Raw genomic sequence first — 18,513 nt, forward strand, 5'->3', positions numbered from 1 at the left:
TACTTTTCTGTCTTTTCACTAATGATCTTATCAAACATCTCCCACAATTAAATATCATTCTCCCAGTTAGTGAATATTAATATCTAGGAATCACTATGGATGCTTCATTTTCCTTCACCACTGTCACAAAAGGAAATATTGCAAGCCCAGCTATCTGGAATTTTGTAAATAGTTATATGTCATTTCTGAATATCGGCATGATGCAATTGCTTGTGTTACCACTATGTTAGAACTGTATGTTATATGTGTATCAAGCTGCTGGTACACAGTATGTGTTGAAAAGGGTTTGTACAGTACTGAGCGTAAAAGATGTATCCACAGTGTACCTTACTGGAACATAGAAGATTAAGTTGCAAAACGTATGAATAGTTGAGATTGAATTACCTTATTGCTGGACCATAAACGAGATTTTATCTTTCAGTTTCAGTCAACAGGAGACAGGATGTCTATACTAGGGGGCTCTCTGTGTTGCCTTGAAAGAGAGATAATTACTATGCTTGAGATGTAGGAGTGTTTTATTATTTTAGGATTTCCAGGATCTGGAAACATCTGAGGAAAAGCCTTTATTTATGTATTTTTCACAGGGAGATGATAAATGTTGGTAGATTCTGACAATGGGGGGTTAGCTTGGGAACTAAAGTCAGGTGACAAAAAGTGATGTCATCCAAGCTAACCCAGCAGTAATATTTCATATTAATTTAAGAACTCTCTGAGACGGAGAGACTGGACCTTTTGTATTTGTCTTTGACCTGACAACATCAGCTGGGAAACATTCACTCACCATTTCTGCCTGCTTGTTTTGTAAGAAAAGTTTTTATGCCACAGTGACTCTTTTAGATTTAGATAGGAATATAGTAAAGTATAGCTTAGATGTTTTCTTTATTTATCTGAGACTGTGCTGCAATGTTTTTTTTAAATATTTCCTGTGTGACTGTCCTGCAGTGTTGTTTTAAACATTTCCTGTAATTTTGAACTCTGATGTAACTGTTTACTTACTGAGTATTGTCTTGTTCTTTTATTATTTATTATTAAATATATTTAAACCCATCATTGTGGTGATATCTGTGAGACATATTTATGCTCGGAGAGTACTTGGATATGTTTTTGGTGACACTGTGGGCTACTACTAATAGCCTTGCTCTTGGTCAGACTACCATTTGGATTAATAGTAACATTACACAGTAGGATTGGACACCTTTTGTTAAGGGCCTTAAAGTAGCTGATAAGGGGTTTGGGTAGCAGTGATAACTACCTTATAGTCTGGGCAAAAGAGGGCATAGATAGTAAACCTGTGCCAGCCTTTCCCAGGTGTGTGTGTGTGTGTGTGTGTGTGTGTGTGTGTGTGTGTGTGTGTGTGTGTGTGTGTGTGTGTGTGTGTGTGTGTGTGTTTGTGTGTGTGTGCGTGTGTGTAAAACAAATCTCCAAGAGTGTGTGTCAGCTACTTGGGCAGGGACACAAAGCACTTTGACAGAGAGAGTGTTGGAGGAGTTGGCTTGGAACTCTGGCCATGGACTCAGCTCTGTAGCTGTGCTAGTGGGGAGTCTTATTGGGGATGTGGAGAAAGAGGGAGAAACCAGCTCCAGCCTGACTGTGGTCTCTGTGTAATCTTAAGGGAAATTGCACTTTACTGTGTGTGTACTTGTCATCCTCCCAGTGTGTACATTCTTCACTGTTGCCAGAGGTGAGGATTGAGGAGCCTTGATTACTGGGCCAGTGCTGGGGCATCACAACCACCCACCCAAGACATCTTTAACAAAATCCTTTCCCTATTAAAACTTTTCTATAGAGTATTAATCTGCTCTCTCTAATTGCATACACTGTACTAATTAAAATAATCTAATATGCAAACTTGAATATGGAGGACCTTTTCTAGTCTTTTACTCAGTTTACAATTCTCAGAGAATGTAGACTACTGAAAATAAAATATTCAAATGTGCAATGTTTGTAGACCTATGTTCGCTCCACGGTAACCTTCTGAAGAGCATTATATGTCTCCCTGTAACTGAAACATCAACCTACCTTCTTTATACTCTCTTTCTTAAAGTACTGAAAGAAGGTCATTGGCCCTCCAGCACCCCAAATGGAAAATAAAATTGCCTTTCAGAAGCAACTACACTCCCTGAGAAACATTCTTGAAGACCTCATCTTGCTAAGCTGACCCATTTAATACAACTATTAGTGAATGTGACTTTTCCAGACTCAGCCCAAATTTATGGAATAAATTCCACTCTGAAGCAACAGGTCAAGGCTTACTCCAAGGGTTCAAGACAGCCCTGTCTACTCATGTCCACAATGAGGTAACTTGCAATTGCTTTAAGAACAGTGGTTAACATTATTGTAACCTCTGTCAACCATTGAATTATTTGTATGACATTACTGTAATATTAATGATACATTACAAATATTGTATGCTAATTTTTAACTCTTGTAAGTATGACAGCATTACTTTAATACCAGCAATACAATGGGCCAGATTTCAGAAGAGTTGTTGTCAATGTGCCCGCCCTGATTCCAAAAAACTTGCTTTCAGCGTAAGTGATGTATGTTGGTGCAAGGCTTACAACAGGACCTGGCAGATATTGAGAGCAAGTCTTTTGGAATCAGGCACATTATGAATGCTATATATTAACCTTTAACTCTTTGACATGTGACAAGTACTACTGTACCATTCCTTAACTTTGAAAATGCTTTAGCCAAGCAATGTGCAAACTATGTTTACTTATGCAATAACTAAGCTTGCTTACTTATTTCACTTGCTTAAATGATATTTTAGTATCCATTGCTAGAAATGTACAACAGTACTTTCAGATCTTAATTTTATTTCTTTAATTTTGATGTACAACAGTGAATAATTTCAAAAATTCCACTAACAGTGGTGTTACATAAATTTTCCGATTCATAATTATAATTTCATGATTATAGATCATCCAGATTGTATGCCTTTAATGGACTGTAAATATCATTAATTGGTTTGCATTGTTACCTCACAGCAAGGGGTTCCCCAGTTCGATTCTTGGCTGGGGTATCATCTGTGCAGAGTCTAGATGCCCTCCCTGCATTCATGTTGGCTTCCTCTGAGTGCTCTGGTTTCCTCCCATGTTACAATGACATGCATCTGGAGCATTTTTCCCCAGGCCTCCCCTGAAAATTGAATCACTCCAAGTTGGACTTTCCTGGTAAACAAATATTAAATAAATTAATGGAAATAAAAGAAAATAAACACATTCAGAATTGCATGCTTCCCATGAGTAAGAGAACCATCTAACCAAGCTCCACCAGAATGACTTTGGTCTCAGATGGGTTATTGCTGCAATAAAAACAGAGATATGATTCTTGCTAACACTGATGGAAATAATAGGCCTAATTGTATGCATATTCAGGAACTATTGAAAATTCACAACTTAGATATAGAGAAACTTGAGAAATTTCAAAAACAATAGCACAGGCCCATAACATCATCAGTTCTTTTGATGATACCACCACTGACTAATTAAAGCCTTTGATGCCTGAAAACATGGAATTCATACTGAGACTTAAAGTATTTAGAAAAAACAAGTTCTCCAAGCTATGCTTCAAAATGTACTGATATCTCAAAAAGCAGATGTGCTATAAATAAATATAAGCATCAGCATTATTCAGATAAAACTTGGCAACCAGTTCTGCTGATTTTAAATTTCATAAATATGAATTCTGATTTTACAGGTTCCCAGCTAGGGTGTGGGCAAATAAGATAAATGCCACAGGTGAAAACTGTTAGGGCTGCAATTGGTAATGTAACTAAGTCACCCATCAGGAGAAAGTCCAGTACCAGCATTCATTCGAACAGCTAGACTCAGGTAACATTGTGGCTGTTTAAATGTGTATGTTTCTGTGTGTGTGTATGTGTATGTGCGTGTGTGTGTGTGTGTGCGTGTGTGTGTGTGTGTGTGTGTGTGTGTGTGTGTGTGTGTGTGTGTGTGTGTGTGTGTGTGTGTGTGTGTGTCTGTGTGTGCGTTTTATTGGATGTAAATGTAAAATGGTGCTAGCTTAAGCTCTTTGGTACAGTTTGGAGGATTTCTGGATCATTATCTTTAATTCTTTCTTTCTTTTTTTGGTTCATAACTTCAGAGGACCTGTTTTGTCCTCAGTTTTAAAGATGAATGGGCATCATGCAGAGGATCTGCTGAGGATACCAAGTCAGTTATCTACCTTTCAGCATTTTATGCTTCCATTCTGGTATATAAATAAGAATATTTTCAAATAAAATGCTGCATCTCAATATCTGTAAGGCCCATTAGCTGAGATAGTCTTCCATTTTTTTTGCTATCTGGTGATGCCTTACAAATCACTTCCACATACTTGTTTGTTAATGGTATATGCAAACAACACTTAGTATCCCAGAGTCTGCAGTCATTGGGCAGCCAGATATTGTTAACATTCATGTAATTATTGGTATAAGCAGTCAGTTAAGGAGGATCAGACAGAGATTTCATAAAAAGAAGAAACTGTAAGCATTAAGGAAAACTAGTGGTAAATCATTACTTACAAGTTGAGTACCCTCAAAAGCAAGGGACCACAGAAGGGAAAGCTGAAAGTTATTAGATGGTGAGACTGCCCCACTGCAAAGACAGGGCCATTGGTAAGGCTGATCAATGTTTTTAATTGTTTTTACTTTTGGGGGGAAGGTATGGTACATGTACAGGCATCGCTCAAAGTAACACAAAATCCCTTGAGTGAACATAAAAACTGGAATATGACTTATTTTAAAAAGATACACAACTCATGAAAATCTAGGTTTCAGATCATGTGTAGTTAAGATGGTGTGCAAGGGATTCATTGCATGATTTTTTCCCAGCTGTAGTGTTAACTAATGTTTTTGTTTTGGATACGTTGTTTAAAGTTCTCCTTCATTTGGCTCTAGAATGTAACTAATCTTTAAGTATTTATTCTTGCACAGACAATGTTGGCCTTGAATCTACAAACAAGACATTTATGAACCATCTTTTAAGCCAATCTGATTTGTACGATATTGATAGTAACAGAAGCTAATGCAACCGCCGACTCAAACTCATGCAACAAAATTAGGTCACCCAGCTCTAATGGTGAAAAGGGATAAAGTTGTGAAGATATGCCATGCAACTTGAATTCATTTAGAGGTTCAGTTACCTGCTGGTACTGGAATGGATGAAAACAGAAACAAGGAGGCTATGTCAGCACACTGATGAAGGCATGATTGTGTTGTAGTCCTGGTGAAGACCAGGGCTGAGGACAACTGCAAGCCAAGGTTTATAAGAGGGCTAGGGAGCTATCACCACCTTTGAATATGTAAAGGGCAGATTCAGACCATGCATAGCTAAATGCAGGCCCTGCTAATGAAATGTCATCATGTAGGGGGTAGTGCCTGTACCAACATATGTAATCACATACGCATCCATGCTTACAGTTATGATGTCTCTGCAGCCCTCTCATGTTGCAGGAAGCTTGCTCTCAACAGCTATTGTGTTTGGGGTTGACTAGCACAGATGGATATTTATCCTGGTTAACATTATGTGACATATAAATTTAGATGCTATAGGCTGCTCACATGACATATTCTACCACAGAAGCACAACCTCAACTCACCATTGCGAAGTGATGAAAAAAATAACATGAACAAAACCTATTAGTCATGCAGGAAAAGTGTGAGAGCTGATGTAACGGTTAAAGACTTATCCTCACAGAAACAAGGTGCAGGGTTTGATTATGACCTCTGATAATTGGCTAGGCTTGTCTAGTTAACAGATTGATAGCCTAGTGTTTACCTATAAACAGGGCAATAAACAGATTGATCTCAAAAGCCATTTCCCCTGTAGCATATCAATAGGGTCTTTTTGAGCCATACCCATAGTGGTCTGATTATGCAGCCGGAATCTAATGAAGTGCCCCATCAATGAATCATAAAAGCAGTGCAATTGGATTGCTTCCCCCACCATAACAGTGTGTCTTAGTGTGGCAGCTGGAGCCTGAACCACCTTACAGGATGCACTATTCAACTCCCTGTTGGTCTGCATCCTGGTGTTCAGCAGTAGAAACCTGGATATCAGCTTCATTCTTACTAGACATTCTTCCTTTATTTTGTTCCAGAAATATCATGAAAAACATCCACCTAGCAAAGCCACCCAACCCTCCACTGGATCTAGAAAACATTTACTATCTATGCAGTTTCACTCCATTTGATTGGAGTGGCCCATTTTAACATCTGCTGCCCATTGTTAAGGACAATTAGATAAAATAATTATTGTCTTTTTAGATTAAAATGAATATAGGCTGTGTCCCTACCAAATGGCACACTGCTGCAGTCATCCCTCTCCATAAAGGGGGAGTTACTTCAGACACTGGGAATTATCACCCCATTAGCCGAAAAAGTCTAATATGTGAGGCTATAGAGTGCATCATCATGGACCTAATTAACAAAGATATAGGTAATGTCCAAACTCTAGATCCCACACAATTTGGTTTTGTGAAAGGTAGATCATGCCTGTTCAACCTGGTTGACTTCTTTGAGTCAGTCACCAGAGCTGTGGGTGAGAGAAAGGCAGTCCATACAGCTTACCTTGATCTGGTCAAGGCCTTTGATACCATTCCCCACTCAGGAATTATTGATAAACTCACAAAACTAGGCATCAACCCCTATATTACTAGATGGGTTTCAAATTGTCTAACAGATGGAACCCACAGTGTGAAAGTAGTGGACTCCAAGTCAGACTGCCGAACAGTCATGACTGGAGTCCCACAGGGATCAGTCCTGGGTCCTCTCCTGTTTGGCATCTACTTCTCAGAAGTCCAGGACAACACGAAGGGACTCTGGCTGACCAAGTTCACAGACAACTGCAAGCTGGGAGCCATTATTAACTCCCCAAATGATGTAGACATCCTACAGAAAGACCTCACTGTGACCAATGACTGGTGTTGAAACCATGGCCTTAAGATTAATGCCAAAATAATGTGCCGGCATCCCCTTTCGGAAAAACTCACTTCCCACTAATTACCACATCAGTGGGAGCCCACTGAACACTGAAGGCGTTATAAGAGTTCTGGGGACACAGGTTGACAGCAACCTCTCCTTTGACCACCACATTGCCACTGTGGTCAAAAAGTTCTTTTATGTTGCACATCTCATTACCAAGGGTTTTGCATCCAGGAAGAAGGAGGTCATCATCTCTCTCTACTCTTCCCTCATTAAGCTAATCATCGAGTCTAATGCCCCTTTGGCATGTACCTCACTAGACACATGCAACACCTGGAAAGGCCACAAAATTACCTCACAAAGAGGATCTTAGGCCTTAAACACATGTCCTACATGGACAGACTCAAAAAACTCCAGCTATTCTCTGTCTCATACCATCTACTAAGAGGCGATCTCTGCTTGACTTACAAAGCCATGTGTGACCCAGATCTGTTAGAAATGCTACATCTAAAGAAATCCAAATCCCTCAACACCACACACTCCAGAGACCTCAAACTCATTACCACAATCAACAGAACAGGCTGGAAGGACAGGTTCAAAACCCAGAGACTGCCCATGCTCTGGAATAGACTTCCCATACATGTCAAGAAGAGCACTTCACTGGCCCTATTCAAGAGAAATCTTGGATGGGAAATAGAAAGTTCACCCTGGGAATCACTCCAGTGGCTCTACTTGATAGAGACACTGGGAACTTACGTCAGGCGGCACGATGCCAGGGCGCTTCTATTAGCTAGTCTTGTAAAGGCTCCAGGGCCATTAGCCTAGTACACACCTATGAACATATGAACCTATATGAGGTGTATTTTGCTTAAACCAAATCAATGGTTGTTTTCAATTTTGAAAAAAAACATCGCACAAAAAAAAAAAAAAAAAAAAAATTGTCGTCAGTCTCAAGGGTCTACAACATTGTTCAAATTATCCCAGGCTGAAAATGTTTTACTATAGTTATACATTGACACTAGTTCAAAGAGTAAATGAATGCATTAAGAAGCTATAGGAAGTATGTGTTAAAGTTGAAAGTTGTTAGTCTATTAATCCACACAGGCACTTACAGAGAATTAAAGATTTTGTGATCACTCACTGTCTTCAAGTACCATTATAGCTTTGTGTCTTGTATAAAAAAAATTGAATCATTAAGTTATTTAGTACTGATTATTGCATGTCAACATGTAAAGAAATCCCTCCTTCTAATGTCATCTAATGGCATCTTACCCTTGTAATAACTGCACAAGCAGCCAGCAAAATGTATAGAGATTACTAGGCAAGTGGAGGAATGCACATCTATTGCTAGGCCTTTCTTATGTATTACACACACAACTATGGACAATATCAGCCACAATTCACCTACTGCATGTCTTTGGGATGTGGTAAGAACTGGAGTACTCATAAAAAAAGCACTAGCATACAAGCCAGACATGCAAACTCTACAGGGAGGGCGGCGTAATGGTTAAGGTGTTTGCCTTGCAAACACAAGTTGCAGGGTTTGAGTCTCACAACGGATAATTGACTAGGCTTAAAATGGTTCACAAGGGCAGTTAACTTAGTACTAATCTATGAACCTATGAACCTATGTAAGGCTCCCCAGCCTAGCACTGGCACACAAGGCAGACATGCAAACTTTACATGTAAGGCACCCCAGACTAGCACTAGCACACAAGCCAGACATGCAAACTCTACATGTAAGGCACCCCAGACTAGAAATGAAATGGAAAACCTCTTGCTGGGAGGTAACATCACTACTCACTGTGTCACTGTGCTGTCCATGTAATATAATGCGCGCTTTTAAATCTTATTAATATACCTATCTTACAACAATTTACACCTTTAACATTTTACATCTCAGCTAGTACTATAAGTGCAGCCTATACTTTTGATATAAAAAGGAATATCACATTGAAACTTCACAGGCTTGTGGCTGAGACAGCTCCTCAGCTATGCAACAGGTTATCAAAATTCCTCTAGGGTATCCACGGTATTACCTTTCAATCATCCTTTTCATATTTGGATCCCTGAGAAAAGGCTTTATGCTAACTATAATTGTACTCAGTTCCCAGAAGGCCTCTTCATATAGGTCTTCATTATTTTTCTATGGCCCTATTAACCTACAAGGCTAGTCATGTGTGCAAGAGCTGTCTAGCTTCTGGAAGTAGAGCGCATTAATGAAGAAGGAAGACAAGGGTATCATGAGCAGCAAGTGGGAAGAAAATTTATGCCGGCCAAACTGTCAGGCTGGGTAGTTTATGAATAAAACATCAATAGTATAGTGACAAAACTGATAACCAAAAGCAGGGACCAATGGTGCAAAAACAACTAAGAAACGAAAGAAGGCACCACCAACCAGGAATGAACACGAACCAGTAAAGGATCCAAAAACAGTTTATTCCACAAACGCTAGTACAGTTCCAACACGTTTTCGTCATCAACTTCCTCAGTGAATGAAAAGCAACCACTGAACAACCCTGTTTCGTGCCAAAGAAGTAAAAAAAAAAGGTGCTGATAAATTGGGAATTATCCAATTTTTAAACAGTACATTTACTTAAAACATTAAATTTTCTCCCTAAAGACGCAATGACTTTCACTTCATTCTCTTTCTTCTCTCTCTTCCAGTTTTCTCTGGATCCTTCTTGGAAACTCAGGATCAATGAAATGCTCTGCAGCAAACTCCAGTATATTCTCTGTTTTTTTCAAGAGAACTTCTCTGACAAAGTCAGACACCAGCAGCTACACCTCTGGATGAGACCTCAAGTACCGTTCGTTACTGATTCGAGTATTAATCTTAAACTGACGGAGTTTCTCCTGCTGCACATGACTCAAAGCACTAGGGTCCGCGTTACCAAACCAAACGTTTGGTAACACGGACCCTGGTGCTTTGAGTCGTGTGCAGCAGGAGAAACTCTGTCAGTTTAAGATTAATACTCGAATCAGTAATGAACGGTACTTGAGGTCTCATCCAGAGGTGGAGCTGCTGGTGTCTGACTTTGTCAGAGAAGTTCTCCTGAAAAGACCAGAGAATATACTGGAGTTTGCTGCAGAGCATTTCATTGATCCTGAGTTTCCAAGAAGGATCCAGAGAAAACTGGAAGAGAGAGAAGAAAGAGAATGAAGTGAAAGTCATTGCGTCTTTAGGGAGAAAATTTAATGTTTTAAGTAAATGTACTGTTTAAAAATTGGATAATTCCCAATTTATCAGCACCTTTTTTTTTTACTTCTTTGGCACGAAACAGGGTTGTTCAGTGGTTGCTTTTTATTCACTGAGGAAGTTGATGATGAAAACGTGTTGGAACTGTGCTAGCGTTTGTGGAATATACTGTTTTTGGATCCTTTATTGGTTCGTGTTCATTCCTGGTTGGTGGTGCCTTCTTTCGTTTCATAGTGACAAAACTGATTGATTTATTTTATAGAACAATGTATGTAGTATGTTGTTTATTTTTATTTTATTGTATTAATTTTGCACTTGTTCATTGGACAGATGAATTGGTCCTTGGAAGTTTTTTTACTCATGACCCAAGACTAATATCATATAAAAATATATAGAATGGCACAGACTTTGCCACATGTATGCAGTACTTAAAGTTTGTGGATCAAATGCATACAGGCAAATGTAAACAGGCATTATGTAGATTATAGCAGTGTGCAATAATAGACTAGTATATTGTTATACATATGAAGAGAAATTACTTTTGAGTTTCATCATTACTATATTCTGGAAGATAGTTCTAACAGAATGGAGTATGTAGTACTTTTATAGCAGGAATCTAGGAAGAGAAATCATTAAAGAATAATATACATTGTTCAGTACAGTGAATGTTATATAGCAAAAAGTGAGCAAAATGTCAAAAAGGCAAGTTACTGCATAATACGTGTGAAAAATGAATGACAAGGTAAAAATACATTAAATTGGTTCAAAAAACCAGCAAACCAGTCCACAAAAAAATAAATAAAACTATTTATTCAACTGTTTAAAGCGCTTTTCGTAAGCCTGACGGCAAACTTCATCAGAAACTGTTACAAATACAATAAAACTTTCTTTTAAAAGAAACAGATGATTTACATCAACCAATTGCATCATTGACATAGAAAAAAGCACCTTAAATTTAAAGTGACACCTACCTACGAAAACAAAAGCAAGACATCATTAATGTTTCAACATACCCAGAGAGTGTGCTATCACAATCCTCAATACTTAGCAATCATAAAACCATCCATATATCCTAACAAATATAAATTTTTACTATTTTTAACTATTTTTAACTACATGTTACTTCACCTATATAAACTTTTCAATTTAAGAATACTGCTGATAGAACATGTGTCGTTTAACCCAGGATTGTTACAGGCATTCAGCCTCACTTGCCAAGTTAATTCAAGATCTTCTAATTTTAATGGTCTAGGACCACCCCTACTGTCATGTTTGGCTTGTTCAATAATAAACTTAAAGGCAGGATCTCTGTTGTTGTAAACATGCTTAGCTAAAGCATTCTCTAGTTTATATTTATTAATAGCATATTGGTGTTCGTAAATTCTGTCGCAGAGCCTATGCTCCGTTTTCCTATATAGAAAGCGGGACAGAATTACACCTAGCGAGATAGACAACAAAACTTGTATTACAATTAAATCTGCCTCTAAGTTTATAAGTTATGCCATTGATCTTAAACGTATTAATAACTTCCACGAATCTACAGTAATTGCAGTTTTCACACTTATTCATCCCATTACATCGTGACGCTGGAATATATTGATGTTCCAAGATGGTGTTAAGGTTCTTACCTCTTTTGAATGTAACACTAGGAGACTCTCCTACTTTGGAATAGGTGTTGGGATTCATCTTAAATAAGTCCCAGTTTTTTTTTGTAATATACCAAAACATGAGTAACTATGTGGTGTATATGTAGTAATGAAACTCAATGTTAGATTCTTAACATCTTTATTCAATGTTCCACTACTAGTATCAGGAAGTTCATCTGTTGCATTAGATATACTAGTAGGAGTCAATGGGGTTTTAACACTTAAAAGTGGTATGTACACCTTGTCGTCTCTCTTGTCTTTAACCTCTTTTATAAGGGCATCCAAGAGTGGTTCAGGATACCCCCGATGTAAAAACATGCTTTTTAGAACTGAGCATTCCTCAAAGAAGTCTTCATCTAAGCTGGTCATTCTAGAGGCCCTAACTGACCTTTGATGACAGACCTCTTTTGATGAAAAGGGTGACTGCTAGAGAAATGCAGGAATGTGTTGGAATACATGTTTTTCCTATATATCTTTGCTACGAAACCATTGACAGCGTGATTTTTCACTAGACATATGTCCAAGTACACTGTAATATCAGTAGTGAATGTGTAAGTAAATTGTAAGAAATGTGTAGTTCTATTAAAGTATTCCAGCACATGCGTACTATCCCGCTCATCCCCATCAATAAGATGAAGATGTTGTCAAGGTATCTTGTATAAAAAACAAAGGAATTACAAAATGAATTGTTCTTAAACACGTATTCCGATTCCCAGTAAGCCATAACAAGGTTTGCGACACTAGCTCTGCAAGGTGACCCCATTGCTACCCCTACTTTTTGTAAATAGAATTGGTCCTGGAACATGAAGAAGTTGTTTGAAAGTACTAAATCAATAAGTTCCATGACCAGACTAATTTCAGCAGCTGTAGCATTATGTTTTTTTTAACATGAGAGCTGCCCATTCCGTAGCTATCTCATGGGGGATACAAGTATATAAATCTTTCACGTCAATAGTTAAGAAATTGTAGTTCACATTAAATTCTAAGGCCTCAATTTTTTTCAAAAATGTCCAAGAATCCTTACAGATTTGATTCTCATGACACAGATATTTTTGTAAAATGGCATCCACTACTTTAGCACAACAGTAAGTTTATGAGCCTCTACTATCAACCAATGGTCTCAGAGGTGGATTTTCAATACTCTTGTGAATCTTGGGGATGCCAAATATACACGGATATCTAGGATACAGTGTTGACAGGTAGTTATAAATCTTCTGATCAATTCTGCTTTCTATGAACAGGTCTTCCAAACAGTTTTTAATTAAGCTATAAGCCTTATTCACTTCAGATCGTGAACTTAAACTGTATGCACTAGTATTCAACAATACATTCATATGTTGCTGATAGTCTAAATTGTTGAATACAACTAAACCACCACCTTTGTCTGGTTTACAAAAATGCAATCCCTGTGTCTTAATAAACTGTAAGAAATCACGTTCTTCCCTATTCATATTATAGAAAGGTCTATACTTGGACCCTACTTTAGCAGCATGCCTAATATCAAGCTCACACAATTGCTTAAACATTTCCAAAACTGGGTGTAATGGGGGATTAAATGTACTAGGAATATAGAATTTATCAGGGTTACAAGTATTCAAAGTGTCACCCATGATAAAATTAAAATTCAACTTCCTAGTATAAATTTTAACATCAACAATAGTATTAACAATATTCCATGATTGAGATGATACAAAGGTAAGCCCTTTAAAGAGGAAGTCAACAATAGCTGGACAAAACTCTGTGGAAGAAAAATTATAGAGTTTAAAATCGGCTGTTTTGTTCATAATGATCTCCGGGTATTGTTGACCTCTGCAACAGTCAGGGATCATGGAGCAATCACTGTTACATTCTTGATTAACCTGCAGAACGTTCACTAAAGGTCTACCAAAATGATCGTTGTTAGACAAAAGTAGAATGTTCAGTGAATCAGGCTGATGACAAATAATTAAGTCTTGTTCTTGTTGAATTTCTGCTTGCCCCTGTTTTGGATCGGTTGATAATTCTTCTGTTTGGACCTTGCTCCTGGATGGGGGCCTTGCCGAAAATTTTGTTGTTGGTTAATATGAACATTGTTATTTTGACCATGATAGCCACTCCTTAATCTCTCACTCCAGGGAACCTCTCTAGGGTCAGCAGGATCACTGACATTGTTAATAGAACTGTGATTGACATAAGAACTGGAATTAGGACTGTCGTCATTAAAATTAGAGACTTTATTCAAGTTGTTAACCTGGTCATTAGCAACAGCATTATTTATAGCACCAGGTTTTTGTATTTGGCCTAAAGGGACATTACCTTTTGTCCAGACTTGAGCCGGTGAAGGGTCTGGATATGCAGTACCCAAATGGTACACTTTGCAGTCCCTTTACAGTTTCTTACATTTATTAGCCTTCAGTTTTAACATATACTGGTCGATGCTAGTAAAGACTCGACCGTACTCGTACTTGTATCTAGAAAACTCTAAGTCTGATTGAATGCTTTTATCAAGTTCAATCACAATCAGTTGTATGTCCTTGACCCATAGACTATAATGTTTCACCATCATTTCGAGTAACTCGAACCCTAGGCGATCAAATAATTTGATTAAATCATTATGGAAAGTTGAATTAGCCTCCAACCCCGTAGGGTATGAGAAGCGCCTTAAACCTTTCGGTACAACTCTTTGTGATAAACATTCATGGAAGTATGACATCTCGAGTTGTAACTTCCTTAGTTTTATCAGACAAGCATCAAATTATTTTAATTTTGTAATAATATCTTCAAAAACTATATTATTACCTTGCTCAGGTGACTGGCCGGTACTGCCAGTGTTGAATTTACCTGATAATGAAAAGCCATTAGCTAACCAGGATGCTAAAGATGGGTAACACGTGTTCTCCTCCGATCCATTCCATTCCGGGTCCCGGTGCTGTCCCAATTGCGTGGTTGTTAAGTCGTTCCCAAGTTGGCATTGCGACGGTAATCCCGGAAAATTTTGCCCATTTACATCCACTGAATGGGCTTGAGCACTAGGAATCAAATTGAAGGGAGGCAAAAGTACAACAGATGAGTTGCCCAGTACATGAGCATTGGTGACCGCTTTATTACTTGATTCACCAGTCTCACCACCTTCTTGTAAGGTGTTTGCCTGCTTACGGTTACAAGCTGTAGGTCCATTAGCCTTGCTCTTTAAAGTAGGCAAGATGTTGTCATTTGACTCTTCCGTTTGTATAGCTGTTCTAACGTCTGGACAGCTGATATTCAAAGCAGCAAACTGTTGCTGTGATGCTGGAAAAGCAACTGGGAGAGATTGGCGGATTTCACGTTGATTCAAATCCAACTGCTCCAATCGCGAAAATATGGAATCAATTTTACTAAATAAAGAATCCAACACGCTGTTAGAGACGGAACCTTGTTGTGGGTCCAATAAGTCACCAGCAGCCATGGTATTAGATCTAAAAACCTCCGGTGTATCACATGGGTTGACTGGACTAGGGCTAGAACACGAACCAGATGCCATAACAAACTGAAAACTGAAACAAGGCAACAAACTGAGGAAATAAGGAAAATTGGTTTGAAAAACCAGCAAACCAGTCCACAAAAAACTAAATAAAACTATTTATTTGACTGTTTAAAGTGCTTTTCGTAAGTCTGACGGCAAACTTCATCAGAAACAGTTAGAAATACAATAAAACTTTCTTTTAAAAGAAACAGATGATTTACATCAACCAATTGCATCACAGACATAGAAAAAAGCACCCTAAATTTAAAGTGACACCTACCTACGAAACCAAAAGCAAGACATCATTAATGTTTCAACATACCTAGAGAGTGTGCTATCACAATCCTCAATACTTAGCAATCATAAAACCATTCATATATCCTAACAATTATCAATTTTTACTATTTTTAACTATTTTTAACTACATGTTACTTCACCTATATAAACTTTTCAATTTAAGAATACTGCTGATAGAACATGTGTCGTTTAACCCAGGATAGTTATAGGCATTCAGCCTCACTTCCCAAGTTAATTCAAGTTCTTCTAATTTTAATGGTCTAGAACCACCCCTACTGTCATGCTTGGCTTGTTCAATAATAATAAACTTAATGGCATGATCTTTATTGTTGTAAATATGCTTAGCTAAAGCATTCTCTAGTTTACATTTATTAATAGCATATTGGTGTTCGTAAATTCTGTTGCGGAGCCTACGCTCCGTTTGTCCTATATAGAAAGCAGGACAGAATTTATATCTAGCGAGATAGGCAGCAAAACTTGTATTACAATTAAATCTGCCCCTAAGTTTATAAGTTATGCCATTGATCTTAAACGTATTAATAACTTCCATGCATCTACAGTAATTGCAGTTTTCACACTTATTCATCCCATTACAATGTGACGCTGGAATGTATTGATGTTCCAAGATGGTCTTAAGGTTCTTACCTCTTTTGAATGTAACACTAGGAGACTCTCCTACTTTGGAATAGATGTTGGGATTCACCTTAAATAAGTCCCAGTTTTTTTGTAATATACCAATACATGAGTAACTATATGGTGTATATGTAGTAATGAAACTCAATGTTACATTCTTAACATCTTTATTCAATGTTCCACTACTAGTATCAGGAAGTTCATCTGTTGCATTAGATATACTAGTAGGAGTCAATGGGGTTTTAACACTTAAAAGTGGTATGTACACCTTGTCGTCTCTCTTGTCTTTAACCTCTTTTATAAGGGCATCCAAGAGTGGTTCAGGATACCCCCAATGTAAAAACATGCTTTTTAGAACTGAGCATTCCTCAAAGAAGTCTTCATTTAAGCTGGTCATTCTTACCTTTGTACCATCTCAATCATTGAATATTGTTAATACTATTGTTGATATTAAAATTTATACTAGGAATTTGAATTTTAAATTAATCATGGGTGACACTTTGAATACTTGTAACCCTGATAAATTCTATATTCCTAGTACATTTAATCCCCCATTACACCCAGTTTTGGAAATGTTTGAGCAATTGTGTGAGCTTGATACTAGGCATGCTGCTAAAGTAGGGTCCAAGTATATACCTTTCTATAATATGAATAGAGAAGAACGTGATTTCTTACAGTTTATTAAGACACAGGGATTGCATTTTTGTAAACCAGACAAAGGTGGTCGTTTAGTTGTATTCAACAATTTAGACTATCAGCAATGTATGAATGTATTGTTGAATACTAGTGCATACAGTTTAAGTTCACGATCTGAGGTGAATAAGGCTTATAGCTTAATTAAAAACTGTTTGGAATACCTGTTCATAGAAAGTAGAATTGATCAGAAGATTTATAACTACTTGTCAACACTGTATCCCAGATACCCTTGTATTTTTGGCATCCCCAAGATTCACAAGAGTATTAAAAATCCACCTCTGAGACCATTAGTCGATAGTGGACGCTCACCAACTTACTCTTGTGCTAAAGTAGTGGATGCCATTTTACAAAAAATATCCGTGTCATGAGAATCAAATCTGTAAGGATTCTTGGACATTTTTGAAAAAAAATTGAGGCCTTAGAATTTAATGTGAACTACAATTTCTTAACTATTGACTTGTAAGATTTATATACTTGTATCCCCCATGAGATAGCTACGGAATGGGTAGCTCTCATGTTAAAAAAACATAATGCTACAGCTGCTGAAATTAGTTTGTTCATGAAACTTATTGATTTAGTACTTTCAAACAACTTCTTCATGTTCCAGGACCAATTTTATTTGCAAAAAGTAGGGGTAGCAATGGGGTCACCTTGCAGAGCTAGTGTCGCAAACCTTGTTATGGCTTACTGGAAATCAGAATACGTGTTTAAGAACAATTCATTTTGTGATTCCTTTGTTTTTTATACAAGATACCTTGACGACATCTTCATCCTTATTGATGGGGATGAGCGGGATAGTACGCATGTGCTGGAATATTTAATAGAACTACACATTTTTTACAATTTACTTACACATTCACTACTGATATTACAGCGTACTTGGACATATGTCTAGTGAAAAATCACGCTGTCAATGGTTTCGTAGCAAAGATATATAGGAAAAACATGTATTCCAACACATTCCTGCATTTCTCTAGCAGTAACCCTTTTCATCAAAAGAGGTCTGTCATCAAAGGTCAGTTAGTTAGGGCCTCTAGAATGACCAGCTTAGATGAAGACTTCTTTGAGGAATGCTCAGTTCTAAAAAGCATGTTTTTACATTGGGGGTATCCTGAACCACTCTTGGATGCCCTTATAAAAGAGGTTAAAGACAAGAGAGACGACAAGGTGTACATACCACTTTTAAGTGTTAAAACCTCATTAACTCCTACTAGTATATCTAATGCAACAGATGAACTTCCTGATACTAGTAGTGGAACATTGAATAAAGATGTTAAGAATCTAACATTGAGTTTCATTACTACATATACACCATATAGTTACTCATGTATTGGTATATTACAAAAAAACTGGGACTTATTTAAGATGAATCCCAACATCTATTCCAAAGTAGGAGAGTCTCCTAGTGTTACATTCAAAAGAGGTAAGAACCTTAAGACCATCTTGGAACAGCAATACATTCCAGCGTCATGGTGTAATGGGATGAATAAGTGTGAGAACTGCAATTACTGTAAATTCGTGGAAGTTATTAATACGTTTAAGATCAATGGCATAACTTATAAACTTAGAGGCAGATTTAATTGTAATACAAGTTTTGTTGTCTATCTCGCTAGGTGTAAATTCTATCCCACTTTCT

This window comes from Protopterus annectens, chromosome 7.part1, assembly GCF_019279795.1.
Source record: "Protopterus annectens isolate FY-2018-M chromosome 7.part1, PAN1.0, whole genome shotgun sequence".
Lineage (NCBI taxonomy): Eukaryota > Metazoa > Chordata > Ceratodontiformes > Protopteridae > Protopterus > Protopterus annectens.